This window comes from Haliotis cracherodii, unplaced genomic scaffold (assembly GCF_022045235.1).
Source record: "Haliotis cracherodii isolate W230 unplaced genomic scaffold, xgHalCrac1.p SCAF_22, whole genome shotgun sequence".
In the NCBI taxonomy this organism is placed as follows: Eukaryota; Metazoa; Mollusca; class Gastropoda; order Lepetellida; family Haliotidae; genus Haliotis; species Haliotis cracherodii.
Genome location: NW_027266278.1, coordinates 8,205,694 through 8,226,961, shown reverse-complemented (window position 1 = coordinate 8,226,961; position 21,268 = coordinate 8,205,694). Strand labels below are relative to the sequence as shown.

At 40.5% G+C, this 21,268-nt stretch overlaps 1 protein-coding gene across 1 annotated transcript in view; it reads left to right on the top strand.

Moving 5' to 3' along the window:
• Positions 1-21,268, top strand: part of LOC139471274 (G-protein coupled receptor dmsr-1-like) — a 171,212-nt gene that overhangs the window by 87,593 nt on the left and 62,351 nt on the right. Inside the window, exon 2 of the mRNA XM_071253574.1 lies at positions 18,711-18,820. The gene's annotated coding sequence lies outside the window, so the exon portion shown is untranslated. The remainder of the gene's footprint in view (positions 1-18,710; positions 18,821-21,268) is intronic.

The following is a 21,268-nucleotide window of genomic DNA, read 5'->3' as shown; positions in this document are numbered from 1 at the left end:
GATCCTGAATAGATTATACACAGGCCGCCCTCATGAAGCTGGAACATGGATGAGTGCGGCGTTAAGAAACTAACAAACGCCATGACGCCACGAAAGCCTCTGTCTGCAACAACAAGTTGCTCAAATCTATACTTGTATCAAACAAAACCCGACGAATGGTCGCCCTTTTCCGTATAAGTTCAGCTATCTTGCAAACATAAATATTACTACATCACTATCATGACATCACTGTCGTGTGCAGTCTACCAGAAGAAAATGTCTACGTACACTGGTAGTGTTGGCCTTGTTCAACATGTACCTGGTGTCTAAGCTTACATCCTTGGTGCTGCTTTAGAAATCATCTTCAGGGAGAGTTGACATGTTTTCATAGAGGTCAGACAGCGTTGAATTCAAGCTTATGATTCTGTCTTAAGAGATATAACTTCCTCGGAGTTCTCCTGAAGCGGAATAGTTAAGTTTCTCCTTCATTAGATTCGCCGTCCGCTGTCCTGGATACCGTATATTAATAGTGGTTAATTTGAATTGCAACATGAAATAGTCTAAGAAGTTATATTGTGTTAATCAGATGAGGCAGTTGCCCCTAACTCCGGAAGAATATACAGAATTGAATGAGTCATTTGATAAGAAGAAAGTGATTTTTTACGTTGATGCACTTAGACTGAAAAACAACAAAATAAAGAACACGATAAAAATACTGAAATTATACAGCTCCGGTGAGTATTTTTATATTTGTAAGACGAATTGATATTTTTCCCGTTTTGTACAACCGCTCAAAGGTAATCATCTGTGATTTATTACTTTCATTCAACGACTATAATGACAGCATCCTTGGGGTATGCTAATGACAGCTTGCATTGAAGGCTGGGGCGTCAGAACTCGCCCCCCGCGTATGGCAAATGAATAGCCCCGGTCCCTATGCGTGTAACGGGATTCTCCATCACTGTACTTTAAGAGTCTGCTGCAAATGGCAACCTCTCCAGGACCTCTGATGTTTACGAAAATGCTTCCTAATGACCTTGATCAAGCAATGGTGTCAATACAGCGTACCGACCATAATGGCGCGTTCATTTCCTGCGACATATTCTGATACCACACTGGTAGAATGGCATGATCACTGTTGCAAGATTCGACGAAGTACTGGGCATACTGGACAATGGAATGGTCGGAAACGCGTGTTAGTATTGACTTTGACCTTCGAATAATGGCACCGACATACATGACACACTCATGAACAACTGTTTCATTGTTGCAACTTTACAGTTATTGTGTTTCTAAATGTGTTCTTATTTTCATTTTTTGGTGTTTCTTCCTTTGTTCTATGTGAACATGAACCCTTAAGCTTAGACCTTGACATTGACCTGACGTTGACCTTGACCTGAAAATCGGATGAATGTATGTGTGTCTGTATCACACGCCAATTTCGGATACACACTTTATGTCTGCATTACATCTCCAATGTGTGTTGGTGTGTGCGACACACTGTCAGTAGGTCTTCAGCAACCCATGCTTGTCGGAAGAGGCGACTAACGGGATCGGGTGGTCAGGCTCGCTGAATGATTGATGCATGACAGCGTATCCTAATTGCGTGGATCGATGCTTATGATGTCAATCACAGGATTATCTGGTCCAGACTCGATTATTTACAGACCGCCGTCACGCAGCAGGAATATTGCTGATCGGGGCATTTATCAACAAACAAACGAACAAACACAGTCATTCTATGCAAAACTTATGAGACAGACCACGAAGACGTTTTATCCCCTGACTCCTATTGTGTCTATTTCTATCTATAAAAAATGAGAATTCAAATTTATTATCATACTAGCTCAAACAACATACTGGCATTGATCATAATTCGTTCACACGATTATCCAGTGAAAAGTACTCGCGCATAATCGTTGGCTCTTTGATCCTTACCCTTGATATGCATTACATTGCCAAGGAAACAACCGATAGATAAATCAAATGACGGTGGGCTCTTCCGAGTGGAAACATTACATTGCCAAGGAAACAACCGACAGATAAATCAAATGACGGTGGACTCTTCCAAGTGGAAACATTACATTGCCAAGGAAACAAACTGACAGATAAATCTAATGAGGGTGGACTCTTCCAAGTGGAGATTACATTACATTGCCAAGGAAACAACCGATAGATAAATCAAATGACGGTGGACTCTTCCAAGTGGAGATTACATTACATTGCCAAGGAAACAACCGACAGATAAATCTAATGAGGGTGGACTCTTCCAAGTGGAAATTACATTACATTGCCAAGGAAACAACCGATAGATAAATCTAATGAAGGTGGAATCTTCCAAGTGGAGATTACATTACATTACCAAGAAAACAACCCACAGATAAATCTAATGACGGTGGACTCTTCCAAGTGGAGATTAGCTTCCTTGGGGTATGCTATCAGATATATCTTCCACTGATGGGTATTTTGTTTCAATTTCAATTACTGTTGTCAGATACGAAACAGTGGCTACCAGACTGTTGGTGAGAAACTGTTGTTTGGGTGACGTGGAGATTGATTCGTGTTCTGGTTTAGTCACTGAGAAAAAGGAGGTGTTTGCGACAAATGAACATGATTAGAAGGAATCATAGCGTGATATAGGTCGCCTCGTAGCCTATAGCTACTCGTTGTCGAGAAAAGAGAAACTAATATTCACATTTCACATTTTTACACAATTCCCCAAAAAATGAATACACCAATTAATGCCATTCCACTTCCATCCAGACACTCCAACGCAATGTCAATAGTGCCAACCATGGGAGATCTATATCAGCTTAACCGACGCCCGAGACGTGATTTTAACTGGAACAACTAAGTGATCACCATCATGAACCGAATTCCACGCCATCTGGGAATGGTAACGCTCGCCCAGAACGAGGAGACACATGGGCCACTTACACACACACACACACACACACACACACACACACACACACACACACACACACACACGCAAGGAATAGGGAAAAGACATTTGTCGTAACAGTGGCCTTTACCGTTCCCGTGATCAGCTGGGAGCAATTGAATCTTCTACTGTATCTTAGATACCGCCGCTTATGACCCGTGAAGATCAATGGAATGGATGGAAACGCGTTTTAGTATTGACATTGGCCTTCGAATGATGGCACCGACATACATGACACACTCATGAACAACTATGTCATTGTTGCAACTTTACAGTTATTGTGTTTCTAAATGTGTTCTTATTTTCATTTTTTGGTGTTTCTTCCTTTGTTCTATATGAACATGAACCCTTAAGCTTAGACTTTGACCTTGACCTTGACCTGACGTTGACGTTGACCTGAAAGTCGGATGAATGTATGTGTGTCTGTATCACACGCCAATATTCGGATACACACTTTATGTCTGCATTACACCTCCAATGTGTGTTGGTGTGTGTACATACTGTCAGTAGGTCTTCAGCAACCCATGCTTGTCGGAAGAGGCGACTAACGGGATCGGGTGGTCAGGCTCGCTGACTTGGTTGATGCATGTCATCGTATCCCCACGTATGCGTGGATAGGTGCTCACGATGTCAATCACTGGACTGAATGCTCCAAACTATTTACAGATCTCCGTCATATGGCTGGAATATCGCTGTGTGCGGCGTCAAATAACAAAAAAGGACGCAAGAAAATACCACTTACCAGAGGTTGCCCAATGACATATCGTTGAGGTTGTGCTATCTGTAAGCTTGACGTACTCTATAATTTGCATCGTTGTTTGTAATATGCATGACCAAAAGTCATACACAGGACACAAATGGCTGTCAGAATATGAATGTTTTATAAAAAAATAAAACAGTAGGCAGATGTTAATTAATTAGCTTCAATTAACTTCAATAAATGTATGAAATGCATATCGGTATTAATTAATTCTCTCGCAAACAAGCTTATTGTGCTGCAAACAAAGAAATTAATCATGCTATTTAATCCCGTTAAGTACACAAGACACGTGAGTGAGTGAGTGAGTGAGTGAGTTGGGTTTAACGCCGCTTTTAACATTATTCCAGTCATATCACGGCGTGTCAGCTTAATGTGGGAGGAAAGCCCGAAGTGATGCCGGTCTCAGACGTTTACCACTTCGGTGAAACCCACGAGTTCGGGTATGGTGCTGACAAACCTAGGAACATAATCGGGGCGAACCGGAATTCGAACCCACAGTTATAGGTTTCTGGCGTGCCCATAACAATAAGCACATATGTCCTCATAACAAAGAAGTTGACATCCGTATTTTCTCTTCCTAATGTCATCATAGGTTTCTAGCGTGTCAAGAGGACGCACTTCTGCACAGCGAATCACTGCGCCTTAGACGACTGGGACCCCCGTGCCCCCACACAAGACACGTATTTGTCATCACTACTGCTATCGCTATTGTTGTTACCTCTAATCTGGAACTGCTACCAGCTTGCCGAGCTCTCTGACTGCACTGCACCGCACCGCCAGGATGTCTCACAACCAGATGCCTTATGCATAACAATTGAAATGATGGTGAAGTGAGGTGAGCGTCCAAGATTATTGCACTTACATAGCCATGTCACGTGTGTGTATGGCTGTGATAGTCCGAAATAATGCCGATTTTACAACTCATACTAGGCATTCTGACTCTTAATCGATCAGTCCTCGTTTTAGCACCGAACGCCAGGCAGGGTAACAACAAGTACCATCTTTAGCATCTTTTAGTATAACGGGGATCGAACTCCGGACCTTTCCCTCTCAGTATGAACGCTCAACCACTAGACCAAGGAGCCGTTTCTTCTTCTGTGAGCCTTGCTCCACGATGGTGGACTTGTTCACCTCAGTATCACTGTCAATGTTGTCCGGTTCCTGGATAATGTCGTCTTCAATGGATCTGAATAAAGAACAAATTCTCATATACGAGTATAGTACGACAAGTATCTCCTAAGCCGGACATGTTTGCCCAGAGCTCACTGCTCAGAGGCTGTTATTCGACCCCAAGTCTGCAGCTAAAATCATTATAAATTGAAAAAAAATGGGATTTAAATTTCCCGATTTATGTTCGGCCGCAAGTCTTCAGCAAATGTCATTAAAAATTTGCCAATATGGAATTAAAACTTTCCCAATTTAGTTCCGGCATCAAGTCTGCAGCAAATGTGGTTACAAATTCCAAAATGAAATTTAAAGTTTCCAAAAAAGGGCTTCACACATTCTACCCATGTGAACAATGTAACCCGGGTCTTCCTCGAGACGCGCGAAACCTTTAACCGCTAGGTTACCCCACCGCCCCTAACATATCACACAAACAGCTTATTTTATGCCATTGTAGATATAACCGTTTTTTTCACTGATACCAGGACGATTAAATAGGAAGGGGCTGTAAATGTTCATGATGAACACAGTAAGGAAAACACTTTATACTGGCAATGGTCGAGGTTTTCCCACCCAAATCTAATCATGGCATAGACAGACGTACATAAATGACCTTTTCTCCTATAATCTTTCCATATTGAAAGTATCGATGGCAAACATGGTATTTAATAGGCAATAAAGACAGGGTATTATGACACGATGGCCATATGATGACCCTTTTCACATCAGTGCATTGAAAGTAATAAGATCGGTTGGAAATAGAGCAATTTGGAACGAAGGTCTATTTCCATTCAAAACAAAACCAATTCACAAGTTCCAATTGACCAAAATGATATCCATGTAATGTGAGCGTCTGACTCTCCTGCTAGAGACTATCGCTGTGTATACAGTGTTCGCTCACCTTTTCGAGAACACTTACTGTCATCACCAGTTGATGGTGCTTTAAAGGACGCATGGTCATGATATACCGTATATATACGACATAATAAGCGCAAAGGGTGCTCTCAAAATTAGAAATAGGGTGCTCTCATTAGAATATTATCTTGGTGAAAAACAACAGAGTTGATCAAGAAACGTAAATTTCGTGGTTTATGATGATCGCCTGAAATGTTTATATATGACAGATACATTTTTCCAGAATTTAATTTCCATAATTAGGCATACATATAACACACGTAATTATGCATAAATAAAATGTCTTTTGTACATTGATCATTCGGAAGGGGTGCTAACTGAGATTGTTCACTAGCCAATATATCAACAAATATCACAGTGGGCGCTAATTAGAGGGGGACCCTTATTACGTCAAAACAGTTGTTGGAATCGTCCAATAGACAATAGGGGTTTTGTAGCTATAACTAATATAAAGTGTGGTCTCGAATGTAATCATGGGGTATGATATAAGCATGTTTGTACAACACTGACATATGGTCGAGATGGGGGGCACGGGTGGCCCAGTCGTCTAAGGCGCCGCGATTCGCTGTGCAGAGTTGTGTCCCTTGGGCACGCCAGAAACCTATGATTGTGGGTTCGAATCCCAGTTCGCCCCGATTATGTTTCTAGGTTTGTCAGCACCATACCCGTGCTCGTGGGTTTCACCGAAGTGGTAGACCTGCATCACTTCGGGCTTTCCTCCCACATTAAGCTGACACGCCGTGATATAACTGGAATACTGTTAAAAGCGGCGTTAAACCCAACTCACTCACTCACTATGGTCGAGATGGCGTATCTTTGACCTCAAACTGAACAATGACAAGGTATATTCCAAGAGATGTGATCAGCTTGATTAGTTATCGGGTTTCGTTGGAACCGAGTACTCTGCTTTGCAAACGTGGTGGAACGGTTGTGCAGTACGATTTTGACAGGTATGCATAACATCTCGCGAACATCTGGTGGCATCACCGATTTTCAGATGTCCATTCATATAATTTCCACAGCTATTTGCTCTCAACGCCAAGTGGAATCTGTTTCTAGGATGGTTATTCTCTTGCACTGACTATTTATATTTACTATTTGAAAAGTGATTATATGTAAGAAACCTTTCCCGTATGTACAAGTTCCTCCATTTTCAAATGTTACATCTCCATTTAATCTCTCATTCAACATAACACTTTAAGGGCTGTCATGCACAAATATGGTATTCTGAAGTGTCTGGATGCTCGAAATTAGAACTGTATTCATTATTTAAGACATCATTATCACTTGAACCGTATCTATTAAATGTATTATCAAGAGAAAAGCGACGTATGCTTACCCTTTTACGTATTGGAGAACTGGGAATTATGCATAACACAGGAAGGAGGGATGGCATCGATAAGACACTCCGTTTTTGTCTTTTGTGCAAGTTAAGGGCAGTTGAAAATGAAATTCATTTAATTCATGTTTGCCCTATTTATGAAGATATTCGCTCAAAATATTTCCCATATTTAGACTTCATTACAGGTAATAATCGTAAACACACACTGGTTAGAATGTTAAACTCTTCTGATGTAAACCGCCTTTAGAACTTAGCCAATTATGTTAAAAATGCTATCTGTCTTCGTTCTTCTTACCTGTAGGGGGCACGGGTGGCCCGGTCGTCTAAGGGGCCGCGATTCGCTGTGCAGAGTTGCGGCCTTTGGGCACGCCAGAAACCTATGATTGTGGGTTCGAATCACGGTTCGCCCCGATTATGTTTCTAGGTTTGTCAGCACCATACCCGTGCTCGTGGGTTTCACCGAAGTGGTAAACATCTGAGACCTGCATCACTTCGGGCTTTCCTCCCACATTAAGCTGACACGCCGTGATATGACTGGAATACTGTCAAAAGCGGCGTTAAACCCAACTCACTCACTCACCCTTACCTGTAAATACTCTCATGCAGCACTTGATGTGAAACTAAATTGTATATATCTGTACGTGGGCCTGAGGCCTTTTTACCGAATAAACTGATTGATTGACACTTGAAGAGCCATGTGTTTGAAATGTGATTCAGTTTATCAGCTCATCTGTGAGCAGATTATATTAAGTAGTATGATAAAGATTTACAAAAAGAATCAGGTTGGCAATAAAGCCCATGGCTCTAAGTGTCTTCAGAACAATGCACGTTTCTCCAATAACAGTCTCAGAAGGAGCTCGTCTTCCTGTTCTGGAGGTGCCTGATTACCCGTCTAGCTGAAACGGGATTCTGACGATAATATTTGCAAGCAATGCAAAACCATTTACTCAGTCACTAGAAAGGCATTCACTTTGAATGACACGCAAACATAAAGATCGTTTCCTGACCTTTTTGCTAAAAGCACGCCAGAAACCTATGATTGTGGGTTTGAATCCCGTTTCGACCCGATTATTTCTCTATGCTTGTCAGAACCTTAACCGAGGGATACACGAATCTGACAAAGATCTGAGATCTACATCATTGAGGGCTTTCCTCCTACATAAAGCTGACGCGTCGTGATATAACTGGAATACTGTGAGAACGGTGTAAAAGCCCATCTCACTCTCTACCTAAGTTAAACCATTTCCTCTTGCATCTGTGAAGACCCGGGGTAGTATAGGTCTTCAACAATCCATGCTTGCCGTAAAAGGCGACTAACGGGATCGGGTGTTCAGGCTCGCTGGCTTGGTTGATTCATGTCATCGTATCCAATGGATCGATGCTCATGACATAAGTCACTGGATTGTCTGGTCCACACTCGATTATTTACAAACCACTGTCATATACCTGGAATATTGCTGAGTACGGCGTTAAACAACATAGAAAGAAAGAAACAAACAAACTTTTGCAGCTGTCAACGGAGGGGATTGCTGTATTCCTAGGTTTCTGTGATCACGTCTACACAGAATGATTGACTTGTTGCAACTAGTCTCATGCTTTCTCAGATGTCTTCCCCTAATTATATATGATTTATCGACAAAATGTCACATAATGATTTCAAAATGAATATGAAGTTTCAAATTTCAATTTAAATAACAATGCAAAGTTTGGGGTTCATATTTATTAAAGAGATAAATATTGTATTTCGCAAGGACAGCACGGAAGCAAGCTACTGTGTTTCGTGTAGCAAAGCATAGTTCGTATTTCAATACCATTAGGATCAGAAACCATTGCTTTAATAACGTTATTGAATAGAGGATTGACATTTATTCGCAAAAGAAAGCAGATCAGGTGGTCTGGCCCGAAGGTTGGGATAACGTACCACGATAGCGTGATGCGGTGCTTATGACCCGATTATTTACAGGCAGCCGTCACATAACTGGAATATTCGAAAGTAGAGTTAGATATCTTTCCCACAAACACACACACGCAATGAAACACACTCTATATATATATATAAATATACTTTTACAAAGAACGTGGTTCTCTTGGTACTTGGACATTTCAAGCCTCTGAGGTTTGTTTTGGCAATCAGCTTGGCATCCCCTACAGGGTGCCTATTACCCCGAATGAAACAGGTGTTAGTTAACATAGTTACAATTAGATTTAGGGGCGGTGCCGATGTGTTATCTCTTCTCATGTCTATTCCATTCAAAATCCCGTTAATGTTCGTTTAGTATCTTTATGTACACATATATCTTTCACATATTCCTTTTTATATCCTTGACGGAATTGAGTTTGTTAATTGTGTACATGCAAGCATAGACATGGAGGTAAATTAAACAAATGGCTAGGCCGGAGAATAGCCAGCCTCGATTACCTGTCGAAAGAAATTCCTTTGGGCGTTGTTTGTTTGTTGTTTAACGCCTAACGCCGCACAGCAATATCAAATCTATAGCACGGCTCTCCCCATACATAATCGAGTCTGGACCAGACAATCTAGTGACTGACATCGTGAGCATCGATCCACGTGTTTGGTATCGATGACATGCATCAACCAAGTCAGAGAGCCTGACCACCCGATCCCGTTAGTCGCCTCTTCAGACAAGCATAGTCTGCTTTCACTGAAAAGACGAAAACGTCGTTTTTCCGTGTATGGTCATTGGACGGAAAAACGACGTTATTTGGACGTTTTCAAACCATCGTTTTTCCGTCCAAATAACGTCGTTATTTGACATCGGAATTTCATGGGAGGGAACGATATCATCAAGCTCCTCCCTTTTCTTGATTGACATTGGTCAATCAAGCAACAGCGTCTACCGTCTCAGATTTCATTGGTCAGCTCTCGCGTGTTAGATTACAGGCCGCTTAGCGGAAGTACTGAAATCAATCGCGAATTGGTAAATGCCTTGTCCAAATTTTCCGTTCTGTGCATGCGCGACTTCGCGTATTGTTTCCTAGATTTAATGTCACCACTATTTGACAATGATTCATAAACACAGTCTCGTGATAAGTTCGGAATCGTACAATGTCGCTTAAATTTATGGCACGTACTTGATCGGCAGGCATTTCCCATTAACTAATACACTGAGAACGGTAATAATTTTTGTCAAAATAATTAGGAAAGCGCAAGGCTCAGGGAAGTCTGAGTATAGGAAAAGGATTAATACTTTCGCAAGTTAAATAATTGTCAAATACGCAAACGAATATCTACCAGCTTTTAAAACTTATTTTTGTAGAAGTTGATCTTGGAGTATTTTGCCAGATATTATATGCATATACATTTTTTCGATATGGCTTATTTTAATGTTTATAAATAGTTTTAAGGTGACCGGATTCCCCTTTTCCCTTTGTACATGACACTTCAGCAGTGTCCTGTTACTGTAAACAAAATTCCAAACTGGTGATGTCTATTCACACTAATGCTTAGTCTCTAAAACTGTATAGTTTTAAAAGAAACGAGTAACTCCATTTAAATTGAAGAGGAGTCCCAGTGATATGGGAGATTCCGAGATGAACCTATTCTATGGTTATCAGATATTCATTAACGCATGTTACCGTTCTAAAGACATACTCTCATATAACTTTATATTGTTCATAGTATCAAAGTTTAATCAACAATATCAAGAGCAGCAATTTCAACTACTGAAACACCCAAACACAAGGCTGTTATCAAGCGCTAGTGCAGACGTGATGCAGAGCAAAAACTGTATCGTGATGTCTTCAGAAATACAATTTCCTGCAATATTTATACTTAGTCTACGAGATTGTAAGGCTATTTCTTACACACCGGTGGAGCGTAGACAATATCGCTAATACAGATGTAAGGTATTTGAATGTCAATTCTAAAGACAAACACTCATTATTTTTGCAGTGACGATATAACTTTTATACACGTTTATTGGTAACTTTCATCAGTTTAGCTCTTCATTTTAATAACTTTGTTTTCACATATACATGTTATACTCGAGTGGCCTGTCATACATAATTATGGGGCAGTTTTCAATCTTGTAATGACTTACTCTGGCGTTACTGGGCGAAGCTTATTGGCTTGGGTTGTTATGCCTCGTTTTCCTGGTTATTCTATTTTTCCTTTATTTTTTTTATCTAATGACACCGTGTTCTCTGGATCACGGCTCTGTGATTATCCATAATAATTAAGATGAACATTCAGTTCAAGTAAATGAATGAGTTTGTTTTGACGCCACAGTCAGTCAAAGACCAATGCTGTGAGGTTTCATTACACACTTCTACCAGATAGAACATCGTGGATCCTCATTTTCTACCTAAAGAGAATCATAGTTCATATGCTAATCCATCTACCGTCCCGCTCAAGATGACGTTACTTGTTGTTAAATCCATCGTCTATACCCCCCCCCCCCCCCCCACACACACACACACACACACACACTTACATACACATATGCACGCACTCACTCACGCCACTCACGCACGCACGCACGCACGCATACACACATACACAACAGACCTAAATAACCTGGACAGGATATACTGCTGTTAGCCTCTGGTCAACTTCGCCGCTCCACCGCAGAATGTTCATCCAACTCTGCATGGGGCATTCTCAGTAGCTTCAAACGCGCTGAAGTGTTTTCCCCTTGCATCCAAGATGGTGGACAAGTGACATCGTATGACATTTGGCTATTTAAGGTCACTATCTCTTTTTGGATTACCCAATAAAGTCAATTCATAGTTACACGGTTGTGAAGAAGCTTCAAACTTTATAACACTTATTCATCTCATTCCAATAGAGCTACTCGTGCTCACATAAAGTTGTAGTTATTATGTCACTGTTTTAATTCTTTAAAAATAGATTACGTGTTCATCATTAACAATTAAGATGAACATTCAATTTCAGATACAAGTAAATGAATAAGTGCGTTTTACGCCACAATCAGTCAAAGACCAACGTTGTCCTGTTTGATGACACAATCTACCAGGTTTCACATTGTGTCGCCCGATCCCATTTACGTCTCCACTGTGGATATTTTACAGCAAGCATGGGTTGCCTATTCTGGAGGGCCAACTAGTGATGAAGATTATATAAATGGAGATTATGGACACGGGATTAGTCACACCATTGAAATGTTTCTTTGCTCCTCATTTCTGTGATTTGAAAAATACTAAACTGCCGAGGAGACATTCATGTCATTCGTTGGTAACAAGGTCAGTTATTAGCTTAAAACGAGCATATCACCGGGTATTGATCATAGCATCATGTAAATACTAATACACAATACTGTATAATGAAATAGTAACGCGAGCCTAACTTCTAATTGTTCGAGACACATTTCTCATAAAAGTGAGTAAGTGAGTTTGGTTTAACGCCGCTTCTTCTTCTCCGTTTATTATTCCAGCAATATCACCGCGGGGAACACCAGAAATGGGCTTCACACATCGAACCCGGGTCTTCGGTGTGACGAGCGAACGCTTTTACCACTGGGCCTATCTACCGCCCCTCATAAAAGATGTACGTGTCATCTCGTGAGATAATTTCAACGACTAACGGCTGTTTCATTATCTCAAACAAAAATGATTATTTTAAATGATAAAAGAATGACAGAACACCTTCCAAGAAACTAACATCGTGCTGCTTCTAATTACAAACATTATATCCCAGTGATTTATGAACAGAATGATTAACTGAAAGCATCAAAGCCCTTTGAGTATCCATGTCCTTATCCCTCAGACATCAATAGCCACGAAATCGATACAAAGTATTAGTTTAAAAAAAACAACCTACACTCACGTATCACTCTTATTTCGAGGAAGACTCGAAGTATTCGCGAAACACGTGAGTAGGACCTGCCGAACCGGAAGCACACGTTTCCATTAAGGTCAAGGTGAGAGCAGACGTCACGGGGCTCTCGAAAACAACCTATCAGTATTGTAGAGTATTAAGAAATTGCCGTTCACACGTCATAGTTCATCTTTTGTTGATATAATAGTATCACAGTAAGGCGATCTCTAGAGTTTTTCGGGTAATGATTGTCTCTCATTTGGCATCTGAGTGAAAGTGACGGAGGTACCGGGCAGATCAACTGTAAACACGGTGTTTGTTGTGTACAGAGTAATCACACATATAAATACCCGACATTTCCATCAGCTCTGAAGTTGAGAAGCCTATTATTATGCCAAATGCGAAAAGGTTGTAGTTTCTTTGAAGTAAAGATTGTATTTGGTACTGTTCAGAAGAATACATATTAAAAGCAGATATATTTCAGGATAGCTAAACATGTTAAAGGTATTATGATAATTAGATGAAATTTATTTTTTTTAAATCAAGAAAGAACAGGAAATATATAATTTGGTCTCTGGTGGTTTCAAAACAATTTGTTTGTAGTTTTGAATATAGAATGTGTTGTGAAAAAGAAAATTTGAACGGCTCTTCCTTTCACAGATACTTTTGACTGAAGATAAACATGAACCAACATACTTATCACACAACATTGCATGAAGGTACACACCAGTCCCTTAGGACTGAGCTATATGTCTCACAGTCGCCAGCGAAACCATGTGGTGTATTCTATTTTGTTTTCTTTGCTAAAGACTCCACGAGGCGTTAATACTTCAGATGTATAATCATTTTCACATGCGTCTCTTTTCAAATGTTATATCTCAACTGAGTCTTTTCAGCTATATCTCTACAGAACCTGCTCAGTGGATCTCTTTTTCGTGTAGGCAACAGATTCTGTGATTGCGTTTCCTTAAATAGATCTTATCATAACATAATAATATAAGTTATCGAAAGTTATGTAAGAATGCGTAGTCTCATTTAGGATTTAATAACTGAAAATCTTGTTTTGTCCGTTAACGTCATTTTTGATTACTTGTACCTAAACTAATACTCATATGATTAAAACTTGATTTCCACTTCATCGCAAACTCCAACGTTATTATAGTGTGGCCCTCGCTGTATGATAATTTATATACCAATAAACTTAAACAAACTATTTTTTATGAGCATGTCCCTGTAGTACTGGGTTAGTACGTGTGACCTAAAACACGAAAATATACCATTTCTATCTCGTAAACAAAATAGTTCCTAAACTATACAGTAAACTACGGTTATAACGAACTCAAAGGGACTACTAATTTTAGTTCGTTATAGCCGTAGTTCGTTATAAGCATATGTACAGCATAACTACAGCAAACAGTCGGGACCAAAAAGTAAGTTCGTTATAACCGTGTTCGTTATAACCGTAGTTTACTGTATATATTAAGAAATATGCATGAACATTTAATTCTCAGATTATTGTAGAATGTTGATTGAAGCTATATGGTATCTGATACAAGCAGCGACGAAGATGGCGGTCACACCACTACCTGATTAGTACATGAGGTCATGACGTGTCGTAATACTTTGAAGTAAAGTATGGCCGAGTAACAGCCGAATCGATTGGAACCTTTGGGTTTCTAGTCATTGCTTCCGTCGTTTTTCATGATCATGTTCCTACTTGATTCAAACATGTCTGAATCTTGCCTTACAAAGTAATCGGGAACATACTGTAAAGAGCTGTGAGAGGACCTCTGCAGGTATTATGTACATAACTCACTCAATTCCTACTTGATTCAAACATGTCTGAATCTTGCCTTACAAAGTAATCGGGAACATACTGTAAACAGCTGTGAGAGGACCTCTGCAGGTATTATGTACATAACTCACTCAATTCCTACTTGATTCAAACATGTCTGAATCTTGCCCTACAAAGTAATCGGGAACATACTGTAAACAGCCGTGAGAGGACCTCTGCAGGTATTATTTACATAATACACTCAATTCCTACTTGATTCAGACATGTCTGAATCTTGCCCTACAAAGTAATCGGGAACATACTGTAAACAGCCGTGAGAGGACCTCTACAGGTATTATTTACATAACACACTCAATTCCTACTTGATTCAAACATGTCTGAATCTTGCCTTACAAAGTAACCGGGAACATACTGTAAACATCTATGAGAGGACCTCTACAGGTATTATTTACATAATACACTCAATTCCTACTTGATTCAGACATGTCTGAATCTTGCGTTACAAAGTAATCGGGAACATACTGTAAACATCTATGAGAGGACCTCTACAGGTATTATTTACATAACACACTCAATTCCTACTTGATTCAAACATGTCTGAATCTTGCCTTACAAAGTAACCGGGAACATACTGTAAACATCTGTGAGAGGACCTCTGCAGGTATTATGTACATAACTCACTCAATTCCTACTTGATTCAAACATGTCTGAATCTTTCCTTACAAAGTAATCGGGAACATACTGTAAACAGCTGTGAGAGCACCTCTACAGGTATTATTTACATAATACACTCAATTCCTACTTGATTCAAATATGTCTGAATCTTGCCTTACAAAGTAATCGGGAACATACTGTAAACAGCTGTGAGAGGACCTCTACAGGTATTATTTACATAACACACTCAATTCCTACTTGATTCAAACATTTCAATATTGTGAATGGCATCTAACATGAACCAGCATTGCTCCAAAAACGCATTGTATCGGTTTTACTTTGCACTTTCCAAGCGCCAGAGAATATTATATGATTCCCCGATTGTAGAGTGTTCAGCTGTATGACATGGTCACCAGTATCACTATATGACATTACTTAGTAAATTGTCTCGAGACACACTAAATAGGAACACTCACGGTCATAACCAATAATGAAGACAGAGATGGCAGCGTCTCTGTTCACAACGTCACCTCAACTGCGATAGTGATGTGCAGTTTTATTCGATTACGGGAGTATAACAATTACTGCGGTTACTATGCCATCATGGACCACTTCGGTTCACATAATGACATTATCTTTGTCACTGTGGTATCTTTGGTCATAGTGTCGGCTTCATAACGTAACATATCACACTAAACGTTTACAAAATGGCAATGAACGTGGAACAAACGTGTACACTTCTGCTCAAAAGTACTTACCTCTTCTATGGGACATTTTCGTCATTATATGTTTTGCGAGATCGGCGGAACGCTACGCTATTTCCGCAAGCGTAGCGCTGGAAACGTGCCGCGTTAAGTCACGCCAGGGTTGTGCAGTAATTATGTAAATATACCTCTGCAGTCACTTAAGGGTAGAGCAGTAGTTATGTAAATGTACCGCGGCAGTCACTTAAGGGTAGTGAAGTAATTAGGCAAATGTACCGCGGCAGTCACTTAAGCTTAATGTAGTAATTAGATAAATGTACCGCGGCAGTCACTTAAGGGTAGTGCAGTAATTAGGTAAATGTACCGCGGCTGTCACTTAAGGGTAGTGAAGTGACTAGGCAAATGTACCGCGGCTGTCACTTAAGGGTTGTGCAGTAATTATGTAAATGTACCTCTGCAGTCACTTAATGGTAGAGCAGTAATTAGGTAAATGTACCGCGACAGTCACTTTAGGGTAGTGAAGTGACTAGGTAAATGTACCGCGGCTGTCACTTAAGGGTTGTGCAGTGACTATGTAAATGTACCTCTGCAGTCACTTAATGGTAGAGCAGTAATTAGGTAAATGTACCGCGACAGTCACTTAAGGGTAGTGCAGTAATTAGGCAAATGTACCGCGACAGTCACTTAAGGGTAGTGCAGTAATTAGGTAAATGTACCGGAGCAGTCACTTAAGCTTAATGCAGTAATTAGGTAAATGTACCGCGGCAGTCACTTAAGGGTAGTGCAGTGATTAGGTAAATGTACCGCGGCAGTCACTTAAGGGCAGTGCAGTGATTAGGTAAATGTACCGCGGCAGTGACTTAAGGGCAGTGAAGTAATTAGGTAAATGTACCGCGGCAGTTACGCAAGGGTAGCGCAGTAATTATGTAAACGTACCGCGGTTGTTGCAAGGGTTGTGTAGTAATTATGTAATCGTACCGCGGTTGGTACTAGGGCTATTTAGTAATTATGTAATCGTACCGTAACTATTCTACAAAGGTTTTGCGAAAGTGACGTGATAGTTTCCGGAACAGTAGCGCCGGAGAGAGGTAGTTAGTTCTGAGCAGTAGTGTATGTAACAGTTTCCAGGGTAGATGTTGCGTGTGTCAGTACCAGTTATACGAGGTCTTCGCCAAAGAATTGATCAATTTGGAATTGTTTCGCTTCGGTGCTTGGACAACACAGTGGTTAAGCGTTAATGTTCGGCATCCAACACCCGGATTCAATTTTCTATATCGAATCATTTATTGAAGTTCATTCCAAGCAACTCACTCTATCATATTGCTGAAGTATTTCGTATTCGTCAACCCCCCAATGTCTTATGCGATTAGAGTGGTCATTCATTAATTATGAAACAAATCACCGTCCTGGATGCTCGCTGACTAATAGAATAAGCAGTTGCTCTGTAGATGAACGTGCCTCTTGCATTTCAACACAAACATAGTTCTTCTGTACAGAGTTGCATCGCTTTTGCTTTCCGGGAAACCTAGGCCTATGATATTGGGTTTGAATCCCGGTTCTAGGTTTAACAGAACCACCCCATGCTAGATTCCACCTAAATGGTAAACGCACAACACAAGCATTACTTCGGGCGTTCTTGCCATATCAAGTTGACACGTTAGATATAACTGAAATATTGTTCAAAGCAGCGTTACATCCAACGCTTCCCGTGAAGATTCCGGGTTAGTATTGGCCTACAACAACCCATGCTTGTCGAAAGAGGCGAGTAACGGGATCGGGTGGTCAGGTTCGGTTGATGCATGTAATCGTATCACAATTGCGTAGACAGATGCTCATGATGTCAACCACTGGATTTTCTGGTCCGGATTCGGGTATTTACAGACCGCCGTCATATACCTGGAATATTGCTGAGTGCAGCGTTAAACAACAAACAAACAAACAAACAAACACACAAACAAATAAATAAATAAATAAAGACACTCACTGCCTACACTGACCTCGCTGAGACTGCTTTGTCGGTCGGGTTCCTGATGTTATTTCATTTCCGGCGATGATGTTCGGTATTTCGTGATGCAAGGGTGCATTTCTGTGGGGTCACCATAACCTCGCTATATATTGTGTTTCCTACCCATTATATTGCGTGTAATGCCGTGTGAATGACGGCGTTTTTACGTTTCGGTATGATTATCAACTATACATGCGTTATTAAGCTGTTGGAGCAACAGCTCTTGGAAGGATTGCTCACTGAAAAAGTAGATATTAAACTAAATTCCCCCATTATACAGTGTGGACTGCTATGGAATATGTCAATATCGATCATTATTTAATACCCAGTAGCTATAAAAGTAATTCTGGACGCCATAAACAGCTAATACCTCATCACGCGAGCTTACAATGTCTCTAATGCAAATAACTATTGATGTTTCTAGCATGATCGTGATTGTATGTATATATGATTACATCACTATTCAAACATTTACTCAAATGTCAAATTTCCATCAGAGAAATGAATCATTTCCAAAAAGCTCGTCATTCAACTGCATTTTTGCAACACCGTTCTCGCCCCTGCTGCCCTCAGCTTACAGTGTCCCCAGGTCTCGAAAATAACATTATTTCTACATTGTGTCCTCAAATTGTGTTATCTTGTTCGCTGCAGGTAGTCGGCCGTGAAGTGAACAGATCTGCGGACGTGTGGCAACGTCTTTGACCCTCCCTCTGGAGAGCGGATAGCAACAAGGATTAATGTTCACGGCCCCTACAGTCTAGGTAAGTTTTCATATCCGTTTTTACATGCTATTAACCTCGTTGGGTTAATCCTCTTTGTTCACATGCAAGGCAAGATGGTACCATAAATACCCCCTAATGAAGTACTGTGTTTCATTACTGCTCTGTCATGTGCAGTAAAGGTTTCAGTGAGAGTACACGTAGGCATTGTGAGGGACATTAAGTGCCTTGCTAATCAATTGATAGCTGGATACAGTGATTGGGGAATTGCAGAATGAGTAAAAATCGTTTTCCACTTTGCAGGTCCTTGAATTGAAAATCAATATTGACCAATGGAACATTTTACGGAGGAAAAGAGGCGCTAATGTGTCATATATGTATTCGACAAATGTTTCTTCAACATGTTTCAGTTTAATCTTCAGGTAGAAGAACTGAAAATACAACTAACATATGTAGGTGAACAAATCGTGTCGTATAATTATTTCCTGAATTTCTTGAAATATGTGCCACTGTGCACAAGTAAATCACGGCGACAAACAGAGAGACACAGACAGACACAGACAGACAGACAGACACACACACGCACGCTCGCATGCATGCACGCACGCACGCACGCACGCACGCACGCAAGCACGCACACACACACACACACACATAGAAAGGTGTTAGAGGTAGGACCAGTTTTTGGATGTCAAAGACATGTCATTAACTCACAAATTCTTCCCTCTATGAAAGTATATGTACTTCGTGGAAGTCTTTTGTCCGATGACAGATGACGCTATACTTTCCTCACACAGACTAAAGACAAGAATTAACGGTGTTCTGATTTCCTATGTTCCCGTGTATTTTTCAGGCGAACTGTTGACTTGTCTTTGCATGTGTTTGTGACGGTGCCATCGATGAGGCAGGATACGCTCACCTTTCGCGAACATTACTATTTCATAGTGATGTATAAACACATGCTTGTGGAGGTCGAATAAAAACGCACACTCCGGCGCAGTGGTGGCTCAGAATAACACCACTGCCACAGGTTAATTTGCATATCACGTGACTGGACTTTTCTCTTGTTTGAAAAACAAACGCACTTTTTCAGAAATCAGTATAGAACGAACAAATGAAAGTATTTTGGGCGCTTTACATATTGTTTTGCATAATCATATAGATATGCTACTACAACTGCGACAGTTGCGTAACAATATATATTTATACATCAAAGTGACCGATGGGCTTCGATGACAGCACGTGGCGACGTACAATCAATGTAAACAAAGGGTAGCTACGCAAAAACAAGTAGATTTTCACGTATTAGGATACTTTCTTAATGAACCGAAACCATTTTTGGGCATTTGTTTATGAAAATGTGTAAACTTGTCAAACCTGAAACGGATGAAAAGCATATGCAATATCTTGAATGGACTGTGATCATGAAAGATGTGACGAATCGTCACATGGCGCTGGCCTGTGGCAGAGGTACTATGCTATCTGGATGCCGCCCACTTGGAACTATTGGTAGGAGAGTGATAAAATCGAATATCGGCTACCTGAAGTCTGTTTGTGAAGTAAAAGTACTTCATCATGACCAGCAGGCGAGTTTGTTCTGTCATCTATTGTCCAAAACAAATAGACGTGTCCCCTGTTAATACTCGAAATCAAGGACGTTACGCATGCGCACATATCACGGGACATTTTGCCCCATCATTTGGGCGCCCCCAGTTTGTTTACAGCGTAAAACATGCTGCACAAAGCAACGGTGTTTTTTGGTTCTTTCTTGAGGGTTCTGATAGATGACCTTGACCTTTCTTCAAGGACAAATCTAACACAGGTCTCACTTTCACAAAGCGATCTTAACGCTCGGATTAGTAACGATAATGTACGCACGCAAAAATTGTCGTGGCCGTGACATCGGTCGGAATGAGTCGCCAAGGAGTTCGATCTGCCTTTCATGCCGTCAGCAGCATCAAGCATAAAGCATTGAAAAGTCCGACCCATAGGGTAGTACATTCATGAATTATGCAGCAACTGTATACCACCATACTGCTTCATGGCGATATCGTTAGAGTGATAGAGTGAAATAGGTGTATGGTGTATGTGATCTACACCTATTTCCGCTAATTAATCAATCTCTTCAGGCCAATGTTTCCCCCACGCATTATCTCGAGTTTGTGCACAAGCCATGTTATACGGTCTTCACTTACGTAGCTTTTGAGTAATGGGAACCGCGCACTTAAGCTTCCTAACAATGTGTCCGGCATATACTTTCAATCTTGCAGAGACGACCTTAATCGGAAACTGTCTGTTTAAATTTCCTGATAATTTCATTCAATAACACACCAAGCGCAAATGATGAAACGCCTAAAACAGCAATGTAAATAATACGGGCTATCTCTATATACATCCTTATAACATGTAGCATGGACTGGGAGCAAATTAAATTTGAGATTATCGCTGTATTTTATCTCCATCATTCAACGCGTGAAGAATACAAATCTG